The 15,824-nt window shown below is 45.8% G+C and overlaps 1 long non-coding RNA gene across 2 annotated transcripts in view; it reads left to right on the top strand.

The window, feature by feature from the left end:
• Positions 1–15,824, top strand: part of LOC125283577 (uncharacterized) — a 28,567-nt gene extending 12,743 nt beyond the window's left edge. Inside the window, exons 2-4 of one of the 2 annotated variants that reach the window (XR_008956595.1) lie at positions 14,102–14,755; positions 14,907–15,044; positions 15,260–15,824. This is a non-coding gene — a long non-coding RNA (uncharacterized LOC125283577). Of the gene's footprint in view, positions 1–14,101; positions 14,756–14,889; positions 15,045–15,259 lie in introns of both variants that reach the window. The other variant, XR_008956594.1, reaches the window with a different exon arrangement.

Below are 15,824 nucleotides of genomic sequence, written 5' to 3'. Positions count from 1 at the left end.
CAAAACCACAATGAGATATCACTTTACACCAGTCAGAATGGCAAGAATTAAAAAGACGGTAACAAATGTTGGAGAGGATGTGGAGAAAGGGGATCCCTCTTACACTGTTGGGGGGAATGAGAGCTGGTGCAGCCACTGTGGAAAATGGTATAGGGGTTCCTCAAGATGTTAAAAATAGAGCTACCCTATGACGCAGCAATTGCACTACTAGGTATTTACCCCAAAGATACAGATGTAGTGAAAGGAAGGGGCACATGCACCCCAATGTTCATAGAAGCATTGTCCACAATAGCCAAACTGTGGAAGGAGCCGAGATGCCCTTCAACAGATGACTGGGTAAAGAAGATGTGATCCATATATACAATAGAATATTACTCAGCTATCAGAAAGGATGATTACCCACCATTTGCACGGACATGGATGGAACTGGAGGGGACTATGCTAAGTGAAATAAGTCAAGCAGAGAAAGATAATTTTCATATGGTTTCACAGAGGACCATAGGGGAACGGAGGGAAATCTGAGGGGAGAGAAATCAGAGAGGGAGATGAACCATGAGAGATTCTGGACTCTGGGAAACAAACTGAGGGTTTCAGAGGGGAGGGGGGTGTGGGGATGGGGTAACTGGCTGATGGGTATTGAGGAGGTCACGTGTTGTGATGAGCACTGGGTGTTATACACAACTAATGAATCACTGAACACTACATCAAAAACTAATGATGTACTTATACAGTGGCTAACTGAACATGAAAGAAAGAAAGAAAGAAAGAAAGAAAGAAAGAAAGAAAGAAAGAAAGAAAGAAATGTGAGTTTCGTTCCAGCAAAGCAGCATCACAGATCTCAGGGAAGAAGCCTGAGTGGAGCCATGTAGTCTGGCTGCTCTCAGGAAATAAAATCCCCATTCAGTAAGCATTCACACAACACACCCGCACCCCTCGTGACACGCCTTCACCTTCATTCAACTCCTTCTCCCTCACTGGATGTGTGGGACAGTCCTTAATACTGTCCTGTGACAATATCGTCACCACAGGGTGTGGCAGGAAGAGCAAAGGGAAGAGCCTCTGTATTCCCCAGCCTCCACCGCATGACCCTCTTCCTCATCTCTCACCTTGGCTGGGTTTGCCTAACGTCATGTCTCACCGCTCGTGGTGGCAGCCTCCCACACTAGACTTGTCATAATGCAGCTGGAGGGTCCTTCTGAAACAAGGAAATGGCTGTGCTTCTTGCCACATAAGATCGTTTGGTGATGCCCCATAATCCATGAGACAAAGAGGAAACTCAGTGTGATGGTTAAGTTTACGTGTCACTTATGACTGGGCCGTAGGACCAAGATAGGTAGTCAAACCCCAGTCTAAATATTGCTGTGAAGGTATCTCTAAATATGAGTTTAACATTTAAATCAAACAAAGCAAAACAATTTAACCTTATCTCCTTCATCTGTCGCTTCCCCTCAACTTGGAAAAATGCTTCTTCACCAGGCTGCCCCACGGGTCGCATCGCAGGGGCTTCCTTAACTCAATTCCTCACCCCAGATCCTCTTCATCCTCCACCGCTGAGGCCTCCCACCGAGAACCAGCGCCTTCCCTGCCTCCTCACACACCTCCCGCTTCTCTCGGATCTCCTCCCATTTCCCATACAGGGGTCACAAGCTCCTCCTCCTCCTTCCTCTTAGGACCTCCAAATACTGGAAAGTCCCCAGAACTCATTGAATTTCTTTCCTTGTGGACATGGAACCTTCTGGAATAGGGATGCCAATGGCTCCAAACACTAGAATCACTACTAATTCTGAGTCTCCTACCTATATGAACAGCAGCCCTTGGCTATCCGTGGTTATAGGTTTAGTACAAACCTCACAAGGAATGTATCAGCTTCCCTGTTCTGAGATGGCTTCCTCATGCAACTGTCCCTGTGGTCCTTAGCTCACCCTAAGTGTGCTGCAAACTCAGACAAATCCTTGACTTCTCCTGCTCCCTAAGCCTAAGTGACCAGTCATGTGGCCCAGTGATTTTATTTCCTACATGTCCGACGAAGATATTTCCTCTACATTCCAGCAGCTGGTAGTCTGCCCCAGCGGTCTCCCCACGGGCTTCCCAGCCAGCAGATGGTGGGCCACGTTATTTTTCTAAAACTCTGAAGTAGTTGTACCCAACATTTGTTTAACACTATGCATGACTTTCCAAACCATGTATCAAGTTCAGACTTGTCAACCTGCCCGAGGGAGCCTCCCTTTTGCCCTCTAACAATATTCTCACAGGAAACCCTGCAGACCCGCTCACCTAGGCCCTGTGTGGACGTGCCTTTCCTGCTGTTCTCACAGAGCTCATGGCTCACTGGTCACCATGCGTTCGGGTATCTCTTCTCCTCTGGAAGCTGGGCTCCTGGGGAGGACGGATAGCACCTAGTTTGCATTTTCATCCCCCAAAACATGTAAGGAAAGTTCTACCTAAATGCTCTTTGAATAAACTCATTTAGGGCTGTGTGTAGAGAAGCAGGGAGTTCACAGGCATACAAGGCTCCCAGGAGGCTCCGACATATTGGAAAGCAGAAGCCTTGATGTTGAGATTTTGTCACTCTTTCTGCCAGATCTGAGGACAGTAATTAAATCACCCCAGGCCTTACGTGTTCACCTGTTAAAGGAAAACTGGTTTGATGTTAATTCATTGTAATGGCTGGAAATCAAGCCCTTCCCCAGTGCCGTGTATATGACCCTGTGGCACGTGGCCTTGGAGCCCACACATGTTGTTCGTGTTATATTGAAATGAATGCCTTTTTAGATTTTTGGTGGGAGGTCCACGTTGTTTATTTATTTGAGAGAGAGAGAGAGAACACACGTGAGAGCGGGGGGAGGGGCAGAGGGAGAGGGAGAGAGAGAATCCCACAGGGCTCGATCCCAGGACCCTGAGATCATGACCTGAGCCGAAACCAAGAGCTGGGCGCTTAACCTACTGAGTCACCCAGGCGCCCCAGAAATTCCTGTTGTTTAAAGTTGCAACCTTCTCAAAAGCTTTACTGGGGGAGGACGAGGAAGTGCAAGAACGAGTCATTCTGTTACCTCCCTCCCGCCCTGCTGACGCTGGCGTGAGCTGAGACACAGCCCGGAGGCACACTGAGGGAGTGTGCATGCACACCTGTGTGTCCTGGCCCTGGAGTAGATAATGATGGGAAGTACCATGCTGCTGACCATCACCTGGGTGCTGAAAAGGAATAGAGGCAAGGAAATGAGATGCAAAAAGAGAAAAGACAGGAGAAACCGAAAGTAGACCATAACAAGGCTGTCAAAGTGGTTATAATCGAAGATTGACATTGATGGGATATTCGAGTTCATTCTTTGACCTATTCAGACAGGACAATTAAACACACACACACAGACGCACGCTCACCAGCCTAGGTTTATGCTCGCCTCATGTAGATGGCAAAACTCTCAAGGTCAAGTGGGGTCAAACTCAAATTTTGTTTGTGTCTCTGTGATGTCTGCTCTACCTACTTCTCTCCCTCTTTGGGCCTCGTTAGTGGGTGGACCCAAGTGCTTTGGAGTTTGAGCAGCTCTTTCTGGCTCTTGGCCAGACATTTCCCAAAATGTGTAAGGTGAGGTTGTGTGAGCTGGAAGTGGCCCGGAGGAGGCTGGACCCTGCTCTGCCAGGGGCTTGCCCGGGGCCAACACACCAGCCTTCCAGAAACTGCAGGCTTCGAGGACAAACTGTGTAGTTGAAGGCTCCCAGGAGCCATCGTGATTTGAGGACAGTCGAGGCACGCTAACATTTAACATGACTTATTATGTGTAGGGTTTGCTCTGCAAACGATACTGCTATTGTACTTGCTTGTTGACGTCTTCACACACTGTTTGAGACAAAATAATTTGTACTGGTTTGGGCTGATCTGTATTTAGAGTGGCCTTCACACTTTTTTTTTTTTAAATGTGAGACACTCCCTCTTAAACAACTATTTTCAGAGGAAGCTTCCCATAAAACATCTAACAGTGGAGTTGCTCTTATCGAAACTGTGATCTCCCGACTCCTTAGTCTCACCCACCCGGCTCTACTCTCCTCCTGCTGTGCCCCTAAGAAACTCACAAGACTTTTCCTAAGGCTTAATGGAGCACGTTTTCAAAACTGCAGAGCGAGGCACTATGCAGCCCCCTAGGAAACAGGAAGGCGACAGATCAGATGATGACCCATCTGCTTGTGGACATGAGTCTGTAACATTATGGTGGTTCCTGAAAAAATTAAACATAGAGGTAGCATACGGTCCAGCAATTTCACTTCTGGATATTTACCCAAAAGAAGCAGAAGCAGGGGCTCAGATATGTGTACACCCATGTTCATAGCAGCATTGTCCGTAAAAGCCGAAGGTAGAAGTACCCCAAGTGTTCATAGACGGATGAATGGGTGCACAGAGTGTGGCGTCTGCACACAGCAGGATATCAGTCGGCCTGAGAAGGGAAGGAACTTCTGACGCATGCCACGATAGGGATGAACCTTAAGGATGTTATGCTCCGTGAAATAAGCCAGTTATGAAAGGACAAATGTGTGATTCTGCTTTTCTAAGATTCCTAGAATAGTTTAATTCAGAGACAGAAAGTGGAAGGGTGGCTGCCAGGGGCTGGGGAGATGGGAAAGGAACGGGGGGTTAGTGTTTAATGGGTACAGAGGTTTAGTTTTGCAAAATCAGAAGAGCTCCATGGACGGACGGTGGTGATGGTAGTACGACACTGTGGATGTACTCAGTGTCAGCGCCTCAAATTGCACACTTAACTACGGGTAAGACGGTAAGCTTCGTTCCGTGTATTTTACTATAATTGAAAAAAAAATTTTAAACCTCAAATCTATAGACGATGATCCTTATCTCGTCTATAGAGATACTGAAAACAAAGTTTTCAGTAACTTTGTTTTGCTTTTTCCATTTTCCTAAACTGGAAACTATATTTCTTATGTGGTTTTAAAATTTTTGAGTAAAATTATACATACATGTAAAAAAAAGGATAAAATAAGAAAAAAAAAAAAACCAACCCCAGATTGCAGGGCTATGGGATTATGGATGATTTGTCCCTTTATTTCCCAAGATGTTTTCAATCGTAACGGCAAAGCAGCCGAGGGAAACAGGTGCGCTGATGAACGTCCATACTGTATTGAGTAGTAGTCCAGCCAAAAACAGCCCCTCTTATTAAATAAGGTTTACTGAAGCCTTATAATCATTTGTTAAGCTTATAGTAAGAATAGTAATCTATACTAACTTTCAATTTAGTAATGAAGCTTCTCTTGGAGGGCATCTTTTCCTCTCTTTTCCTTCTTCCTGTGTGCACGTGCAGGAATCCTGCTGCTCCTTTCCTGGGAGAGTCATACAGTTGCTGGGCGATGTAGCAGCTGGACCCAGAAGAATGTCTCTAGTGCAAAATGCCCACCGAACTGTGCTAGACCCATATTTGCTGTCTGCGCCATGTGCCCTCTGGACCCCTCCTTGGCCTGTGTCAGCCACGGTAGTGGAAAATGGTGTATCTCATTGGAGTCCCCCTGTTTCAGAGTAAAATTTGTCTTTTCTACGTTGCTCACATTTTAGATCAGACTGTCTCAAGTCAACCCTCCAGGTCTGGTGAATTCTGCCCAGCTGTTTTCACAAGGCATGGTGACCAAAATTTTGTTTCTATTTACAGAGAATTACATTATTTACTCATAGACCATCATTTACAAATTAGATTAGAGGGGCGCCTGGGTGGCACAGCGGTTAAAGCGTCTGCCTTCGGCTCAGGGCGTGATCCCGGCGTTCCGGGTTCGAGCCCCACGTCAGGCTCCTCCTCTGTGAGCCTGCTTCTTCCTCTCCCACTCCCCCTGTTTGTGTTCCCTCTCTCGCTGGCTGTCTCTATCTCTGTCAAATAAATAAATAAATAAATCTTTAAAAAAAAAAAAAAAAAAACAAATTAGATTAGAGACACGCCAGACAGAGAGAATGAGCAACAATGGCGGGAGGTGGGTTGGGGGTCGGTTCAGTGATGCTTCAGGCTCTGGAATCAACTGCCGCCATCCGTCATGGCTGCCTGTGGCCTCTGGCAGAAGCGCTAAGGCACCGACCTCAGCATGCTGCCGTGACCGAGAGGATGCCTGTCAAGTGCTCCAGCAGGGCCCGGCACGAAGAAGTTGGCCATTATTGGTGAGGGCACAGGAAGCAGGTCCTGGAGTGTCTGCGACCCTGTGGCAGTCCTGTTGCTCATGGTCGGCCGTCAGGGAGCCAGGACTGGCTGCATTGTGAACAAACCAGTGTATTTTTCCCTATTGTTGCTGTAACAAATTACCATAAACTTAGTGGCTGACGACAACTGCAGTTTGTCATTGCACAGTTCCGCAGCTCAGAAGGCCGGAACGGGTCGGCAGGGCTGCTTCCTTCTGGACCATCTAGGGGAGATTTTTTTTTGCCTTTTCCGGCTCCTAAGAAGCTGCCTACATTCGTTGGTTGATGGCCCCGCGTTGGTCTGGCCTTTACATCTGTCCTCATTTCTCTGATTCTGACCTGCCTGCTTCTCTCTCGTGATTCCATGGAGCCCATCCAGATAATTCAGGATAATCTCCCCATCTGAAGGTCCTTAACTTGATCGCATCTCCAAAGTCCCTTTTACCATGTAAGGTGACACAGTCACAGTGTTTGGGGATTAGGATGTGGACATCTTGGGGGGCCGTTATTCTGCTGACCACACCCAGTGTCCACCAACAGAGGTAGTAATGACAAGGTGACTAAAAAAGGACTTGATGTGCTTCTGGGTTCTGCTTTAGATCTCGACTTTCCCTGATGATCCTTTAGGTCACAGACTTGTTTGTGTTGCAAATGGTACTTTGGCGGTTGAGCTCATTAAGAATGTGGGGAAAGTCCGGAATTATGATACCACCACTTTTGGTTTCCTTTTTCAACCTTCCTTTGGCTATTTGGGGGCTTTTCTGCAAAACCAAAAGACGACCTTCAGAATGGGAGAAGATATTTGCAAATGACATATCAGATAAAGGGCTAGTATCCAAGATCTATAAAGAACTTATGAAACTCAACACCCAAACAACAAATAATCCAGTCAGGAAATGGGCAGAAGACATCAGCAGACATTTCTCCAAAGAAGACATACAAATGGACAACAGACACATGAGAAATGCTCAACATCACTCAGCAACAGGGAAATACGAATCAAAACCACACTGAGATACCACCTCACACCAGACAGAATGGCTAAAATTAACAAGTCGGGAAACAAGAGATGTTGGTGAGGATACAGAGAAAGGGGAACCCTCCTACACTGTTGGTGGGAATGCAAGCTGGTGCAGCCACTCTGGGAAACAGTATGGAGGTTCCTCAAAAAGTTGAAAATAGAGCTACCCTATGACCCAGCAATTACACTGCTAGTGCAATTGTATCCAAAGGATACAAAAGTGCTGATTTGAAGGGACACCTGCACCCCAATGTTAATAGCAGCAATGTCTACAATAGCCAAACTGTGGAAAAAGCCCAGATGTCCATCAACAGATGAATGGATAAAGAAGATGTTATACACACACACACACACACACACACACACACACACACACACACACACATATATATATAATGGAATATTATTCAGCTATCAAAAAATGAAATCTTGCCATTTGCAATGACATAGATGGAACTAGAAGGTATTATTCTAAGTGAAATAAGTCAATCAGAGAAAGACAATTATCATATGATCTCACTCATGTGTGGAATTTAAGAAACAAAACAGGATCATAGGGGAAGGAAGGGAAAAAGAAAATAAGATGAAATCAGAGAGGGAGACAAGCCATAAGAGACCCTTAACTCTAGGAAACAAACTGAGGATCACTGGAGGAGAGGTGGGTAACTGGGTGATGGGCATTAAGGAGGGCACTTGATGGAATGAGCGCTGGGTGTGATACGCAATTGATGAACAACTGAACTCTACTCTGAAACTAATAATACGCTGTATGTTCATTAATTGAATTTAAATGAAATGAGATGAAATTTTAAAAAAGGAATGTGGGGGAGAAAAGGAGAACTCAGGACACGCGTTTTCCCTGGCCCTGAGCATCTCCTTTGCCCTGGCTGTGGTCTTCATGGCAACAAAAGGAAACACTGCTGCCCAGGTGGCCCAGATGTGCGTGCTTGTCACACAGGAAGAGCGAGGCCATGCTTTTTTCCCTGCGATTCCAAAGAGCTGATCTTTTCACACCTTCACATCAGCTGATGAAAACCAGTGTGGCTCATTATACCTTCTGGAGTCCTTTAAAGGGAACACATAACCTTCTCCAAAGTGGGTTATATGTGACCTTCTGTACTAATGAAACAGTGGGTAACGCTTTCAGGAAGCAGTTCTTAGCCTCTTTGTGTTTTGGGTTTCTATGATGATCTGATGATAGTGTCCCCGAGCATTGCAATATGCCTAACATTTTGCACGTAATATCAGGGGGTTACAGGAACACTCCCCCGAATGCAGCAATGAACCTCAGTTGGGGTTACCCTGAGGTTCCTTCTTCTTCTTCACTGGAGGAGGGAGACTTTGGGCTGCAGTGGGAGATACAGGAACAAGCTTAGTTTCCATTCTGATTTGACATTTAATCACAATTTGGTCTGGAGAACTTCTGTAAAATTGCTAGTGAGACATTTTCGTTTTTATGTCTGCTCTTTTTCATGTTCCCTGAGGTCATGTTAGATTCAATCCCAAAGACTTATTTTTTCCTTTCTTTCTGCCTCCTGTTATCATACTTTTCTGATAGGAATACATTTGCTACATTGGTTTTCAGCCAGGAGCAATGGCGTCCCCTTGGAAGACCCGTGGCAGCATCTGGAGTCACTTGGGTTGTCATAATGGAGGAAGTGCTACTGGTACCTAGTAGGTGGAGGCCACGAATGCTGCTAGACATCCTAAAATGCACAGAGAGCCCCCACAACCAAGGATCATCTGACCCCAAATGTCAATAGTGATGTGGCCAAGAAAGCCCGTGCTAGACCATTAAGTCAAACTCCTTTTCCTATAGGAACCCACATGATCTTCAGTACAGAGATCTGTTTCGAGGTCACTAGAAGGCAATTAGAAGGCAATGTTCAAAGTGGTTGGTGGTGTTCTCTGTTAACAGACACTTGGCAACAAAGATGGAGATGTTCACCAAGGTTTCCACTCACTGCTCAATGACATTAACCAATGTGGCAAGCAGTGCTTTCTCAGAACTGCTGACAGCCTTTGGAGAGAAAATGTGTAATTTCCTTTCAGTAAGTTCACACATTGTATGAACAGGAAAATAGGAGTGGAACTACAGAAGAGCAGAGGATGACGTACAGATCTTCCTTGACTTACCGCGCAGTTATGCCCCAATAAAGTGAAAATAGCCAGAGTTGAAAGTGCATTTAATATACCTGACCTATCAAACATTGTAGCTTCGTCTAGCCTGCCTTACAAGCGCTCAGAACACCCTGTGCTTAGCCCACAATTACGCAAAATCATCTAACACAGAGCCTATTTTAGTGTTGATGATTTCACGTAATTTATTAAATACTGTACTGAAAGTGAAAAACAGAATGTTAGTATGGGTACCGCGTGGTTGTCAGCTATGGGCTGTTGACCCTGGTGGTCGCATGGCCGCCTGGGAACTCTGGGTGCCACCCAGCATCGTGGGAGAGGATTGTCCCATGTATTGCTAGCCTTGAAAAACTCAAAATTCAAAGAACAGTTTCTACTGAATGCATGTCACTTTCTCACTAATGTAAAGTAAAAAAAAAAAAAAAATCGTAAGCCGAAGCATAGTAATTTGGGGACCCTCTGTATAACTCTACTGCCTTAAAAACGTGCTTAGAAATACACCTCTGTAATTATAATTTTGAATTTTAATATTGCTTCTGAATTATGTCGTTGCCACCATTCTCAGTATGTCCTTCCTCCTGCACCCAAACCTGCTCCCCCCCCTTGACCCCCTGCTCCCCACAGTGCCGTAGCAGGCAGAGGCTCAGCCATCCTGAGTTCTCCCCAGTCTTACTTCTGCTGGTTGGGCTGGTTCCCCTGCAAGATATCTTAAATTTCCCCCTTTTCTGAGTCACACTACTGTTGCCTGGATTCAGAGTCTCACTGTATCTTCTACAGTATTTTTTTAATTGCTGCTGAACTGGTCCTCCAAGTCCAGCCTGGTTCTTTCCTTTGTCTCATAAATCCACAGTACTGACAAAATAGTCTTTCTAAATAAAAATCTTATTGTCAAACTGAGACTTTAAATCTGGGTAGCTTCTACAAAATTCCTTAGTCCAGAAAAACCCTTTCTAAATGCAATAAGTGAAGCAAAAAAAACAAATAAACAGACAGAACTACCCCGTAATATACCGGGTGATGTTATTGTGAGATTCATGAACTGATGGAGTGATCCTGGCCATCTCACTGGTTGGCAGTGCCAAGCATGCTTCTGTAGTCACAAATATGTTGCCATCCCATGGAGGCTGCCTGCTCTGGGCTTCGATCTCCCTGGGGAAGATCCTGAGTCCTTTGGCTGGCTGGGTCTTCCTGGATAAGCGCTGTTCATTCTAGGAAACATCTGGTTAATTGATGTTCATTTTTGAACATCAGCCTGATCTTTCCATGTTGGAGAATATTGGGGACACAGGGAATCACCCATCACTCTCCTTGGTTGCTTGGCTTCTCTTCCACTCTACTTCCTCTTCTATAAAAGCTGAAATATTTGAAAACATGTGATGAATGGGGGATGGGAGCCAATGGCCAAGCTCTTTATAACTGAAACCAAATAATCATGGGAAAGTTGTCTCTATTTTTTAGTGTATTGGGTACAGGTCCTTCTCTGTTTGGTCTCAAACTTATTTTTCAATGATCATTCCCCACCAGTGCGTTCTCCCTAACCCTTACCCTGACACACACACACACACACACACACACACACACACACACATCCTCCAAACCCATCCCAATCCATTCCCGGAAGACCATGCTTGCTCTCTGTTCTCTTGTTGCTGTGATGATCCAGATGTGAAATGCTGGTTCCCTCTTTGTCCCGTTGGAGAGCTTTAATATTCGTAAATGATCACACCCCACTATGAAGTGTCTCAGTCATTCAACAGATATGTTACAGACACTGTGGTTGATACTATTGACACAAAAACGAGTCTAGGAGAGTGAGGCCGTCCTAAGGCTTACAGTCTAGTGAGAGAGACAGAAAAGTCAATGGAGTCTATATGGAGTGTAATGGGGCCAGGGATGTTCTTGGGGTTTGGGGAGCATGGCTGCCGCCATCTGTTTTCTCATAACACCATGAAAGTACCCCTCTGTACTTTCGGCCTCTGTCATCAGACCGTAAGTCACCTCAGGTCAGATAGTGTGTCTTCAGCTTGGTGCCAAGAACCTAGCAGAGTGACAGGAAGATAGATGTTGGTTTTACTTTTTTTGTTAATCGAATTAATGAATCTTGACATGCAGCGTGACCTGCGCAAGTATTTATGGTAGAAACATGTTAAGAGGGGAATTTTTTTTTTTAAGTTGTGGAAACTCTTGCAGAATAGAGTCAAACTCAGTGTTTGCTCTCTGTAAGGAATTCTGTCAGAGTTCCCTCAGGCAGAGCTAGAGGCAGGAAAGACAGGGAAACTGGGTCACACAGTGGTGGTATGAAGTGTTACCTTTGGGAGTCTTCAAGTCAGTAAGGAAAGAAGGACTGAGCCTGGCTGCGGTGTGATCTCCTGGGGTTAGCACCCTGACCCAGTCATCAGAGGCCTCTCTGTGTGTGCTTGACAGGGTTTTGGGCCAGCAACACACTTCCGTGATTTGTCTTGGGCCTATCGGGGCATGAAATAGTGATTTTCAAAAAATACTTAAACCTCCTCCCTTCTGAACACGGGAAAATCCCTGAAAAATGCTGCCTCTTTGGGGTCCTATTTATCTTTTATGTGGGAGAATCCTTAAAAGTCACCCAGACAGGGAAATATTTTTCAGATACTGCTCCTTTCTTAAAGCAATAAGATGGGAAAGATTCTGATCGAAAAAGATAAAATCTTATTTCAAAACCTCTCAATTCTTGGGGCACCTGAGTGGCTCAGTCCATTGGGCATCCAACTCTTGATTTCGGCTCGAGTCATGATCTCAGGATCCTGGAATGAGCCCCACGTCAGACTCCGAGGTCAGTGGAGAGTTTGCCTGAGGATTCTCTCTTGCCCATCTAAAATAAATAAATCTTAAAAAAAGACAAAACCAAAAACCCCTCTCAATTCTTAATCTATTGCTGAATGAATGGATTTCATGTCCCCTTTCTACTGGGAGGAAGGGAGAAAAAGCCTAAACCATGTTTGTAGTGAGAGTTCTGTTTTTTCATCCTTGGTCAAATCCAGCTTCCGTCCTTGGTGATATGATATGGATTGGAGGTAAATCACCTCTAAGCCCTGGAGCCCAGGGGCAGCCAGCACGTGTGTGTCGTGCTATCTTGCTCTACATTCACTCAGACACCTTCTTGCAACGTGGGTGACAAGGATGCCTGTTGGTTGTCTTCAGGTTCATGGCTCTACAATTCCGAGCTCAAGAAACAGTGTTACTGGGTGTTAAGGCTGACGTTAAACCCTTTCCTCCACTCCCTTTTTTTTTTTAAAGATTTTATTTATTTATGTGACAGAGAGACAGCCAGCGAGAGAGGGAACACAAGCAGGGGGAGTGGGAGAGGAAGAAGCAGGCTCCGAGCGGAGGAGCCCGATGTAGGACTCGATCCCGGAACGCCGGGATCACGCCCTGAGCCGAAGGCAGAAGCTTTAAGGACTGCACTACCCAGGCACCCCCCTCCACTCCCTTTTGAATGGGATGGTGGGTGGGAACTATAGCTTGGATCTGGCCTCCATCAACCGAATATGCATATCACTCAAAGATATAAAAGTATAAAATGTATTTGAATATGTTTTTAAGCTTTATAGTTACATTTATATGACATAATTGGGCAACTCTTCAGGATGAAAGGATAACTCCCTTTGGCCAACAATGTCTTTTCTAACCAGAACCTTCTCCCCAAAGGCCTGAATATTAGTTGATGATCCTCTGAACTTGGAAGAATATTGTTTAATTAGAAGATCCATCCGGGTGTTTCTTTATTCAGCTTCTCAAAAGAGGAACGAACCACAATTCCTCCCAAAACTAATATAGAAAGTTTAGGTCTCTCGGGGCGCCTGGGTGGCGCAGTCATTTGGCGTCTGCCTTCAGCTCAGGGCGTGATCCCAGAGTCCTGGGATCAAGCCCCACATCAGGCTCCTCCGCTGGGAGCCTGCTTCTTCCTCTCCCACTCCCCCTGCTTGTGTTCCCTCTCTCGCTGGCTGTCTCTGCCTGTCAGGTAAATAAATAAAAATCTTAAAAAAAAAAAAAAGTTTAGGTCTCTCTACATTTGCCAATCTAGTCTCTCTGCCCTGGTAATATTTGGTCTGTGGGAACAAAAGCACTCTGTCCTCAACACTAAGATGTACCGATGAAGATTTTATATGTATTTTATATGAAGAAGTAAAAACTCTCTTGTTTGTCCCCAAGAGGTTCTTCCAGTTAGATGTATTATTTGGGGGAGGGGGGTAAGCTGTGTTCATATTTCAGTAATCTAATTTTGACTTCCTGTTTTTATGAGGAGAAAGAGATAGTATGTATGATATTTAAGCAAGCTAAATTTGAAACAGGGTATATAGACAGGTGCAAACCCCAGACCTTGGGTTGTCCTGTGCACAGGAGGACCTGATGTCATTCTGCTTCCTGATGACAATACTCCTGTGGCCCACGGCAATGAGTCTGAGTATCGGTGGATTCCAGCCTCAGCTCATTTCTTTAAATCCATCCACTAGATAGCATTCCAGGAGTTTCCAACTTTGGGTTATCACGAGTAGGGCTGGATGAATAGCACTGCATGTCTTTTGGTGAACATGTCTTTTGGTGTGTGCATTTCTCTCTTTCTTTTTTAAAGGAATCTCTACTCCCAGCTTGGGGCTCAAACTCAGGACCACAAGGTCAAGAGTCAGATGTTCTTAGCCAGCCAGGCACCCCTTCATGTATGCGTTTCTCTTGGGTATTCAAAGGTGGACTTGTTGGTAAGGACAAGTTTTTTTTTTTTTTTTTTAAGATTTTATTTATTCATTCAACAGAGAGAGAGACAGCCAGCAAGAGAGGGAACACAAGCAGGGGGAGTGGAAGAGGAAGAAGCAGGCTCCCAGTGGAGGAGCCTCACGTGGGGCTCGATCCCAGAATGCCAGGATCATGCCCTGAGCCAAAGGCAGACGCTTAACGACTGAGCCACCCAGGCGCCCCGGTAAGGACAAGTTTTGATGAAGCTAAGAAGAGAGCGTGCCAAAAATATAAGGACATTATTCTTTATTCTGAAGGGAGGGGCCTGGCGAAGGCCCAATAATTATTGAACAAGAGTCTTGAAAGAGAGGGTAGGGATTGAGCCAGACCGTGTTTCTCAAACATTAATATGTATACAAATTGTTAGAGGCTGAGTTGTGTTCCCCAAAATTCATATGTCAAAGTCCTTACCCCCCTGTACTCAGAATGTGGCCGTATGTAGAGACGGGGTCTTTAAAGAAGTGGTAAAAGTAAAAAGGAGATTTTTAGGGTGCGCCTTAACCCAATCTGACTGATGCCCTTATAAGAGGAGGAAGTTTGGACACGGATAGATACAGAGGAGGAGCTATGTGAGGACCCCGAAAGAAGATCGCCGTCTACGAGCCAACGAGAGAGGCCTCACAAGAAACGAAATCTGTTGCCACCTTGATCTTGGATTTCAAGCTTCCAGAATTGTGAGTGAATAAATTTCTGCTGTTTAAGCTACGTGATCTGTGCTACTTGGTTATGGCTGCCTGGGCAATCTTGTTCAGGCGCAGTGTCTGTTCAGTAGGTCTGGGTGTGGCCTTCAAGTTTCTATTCCTAACAGGATTGCACATAATACAGATGCCACTGGTCCATGGGCCACACTTGGGGCAGCAAGGATCTGAAGTACAGGGGAGGAACTTACCTTGGACAGGAGGAGAGAGCTTTTCCTCTGACGGAAGGAAGAGAGTCCAGGAGGGCAAATAAACTCATAGGTAGGTGGCATAGGATCAATGCTGCTAGCAAACTGGCTCAGCAAACCCAAAGGTGATATGTACGTGTTGGGGTGGGGGGAGGTGGAAGCCCTGAATAGTGATGTTTGCTGGCTCCTGTGGGGTAAATGCTCCCACCACGGCTGACTTCCATTACCAAGAGTTTGACAACTGGCTTGCGAATTTCCTGGAAGTTTAAGAACGGCCTCTCGCCACAGGTAGCAGCCAGCTCCAGCTCACCACTGCCCAGATGCTGAGGGGGGCCTGCCTGATTTCCCCGCCTTCTCTCATGGGACCAGAAGGCACTTCCCTTGTGGCGCCATGGGTGAGATGTGTCTTGAAGAAAATGAGGAGAGACTGGGACTAGAGCTGATGTCCCATGAGCTGTCCTGAAGAGAAGCACCCACTGGGGCTCTAGGGGAGGGGAGGAGCAGATGCAAATGGAGGCCCCCTCTCTGTCCTTCCTTCCTTGCGGACACACAGAATGAGTGACAGCTCCTGGGGGACCAGAAACTAACTCCGGGGCAGGCAGTTAGCTTGGCTTGTGAGGGCGAACAGGGATTCCTGAAGCCGCACTCCTTTAATTCCCATTTCCTTTCTCAGCTCACAGGAAGCACGCCACCCTTCCTTGATTTCCTTCTCTTCCGCAGTCAGATGCCCACGCCGTGATCTTGGCCTCTCCCTTGCCAGACTGTCCTTTGACTCACAGAATGTGTATTGCACAAATATAAATGTAACAATTGGTTATGAGAACTTTGAAATTGAATATTTTAAATGAGTTTGGGGA

Source organism: Ursus arctos, unplaced genomic scaffold (genome assembly GCF_023065955.2).
Source record: "Ursus arctos isolate Adak ecotype North America unplaced genomic scaffold, UrsArc2.0 scaffold_31, whole genome shotgun sequence".
NCBI lineage: Eukaryota > Metazoa > Chordata > Mammalia > Carnivora > Ursidae > Ursus > Ursus arctos.
This window is presented reverse-complemented; position numbering and strand designations above follow the sequence as displayed.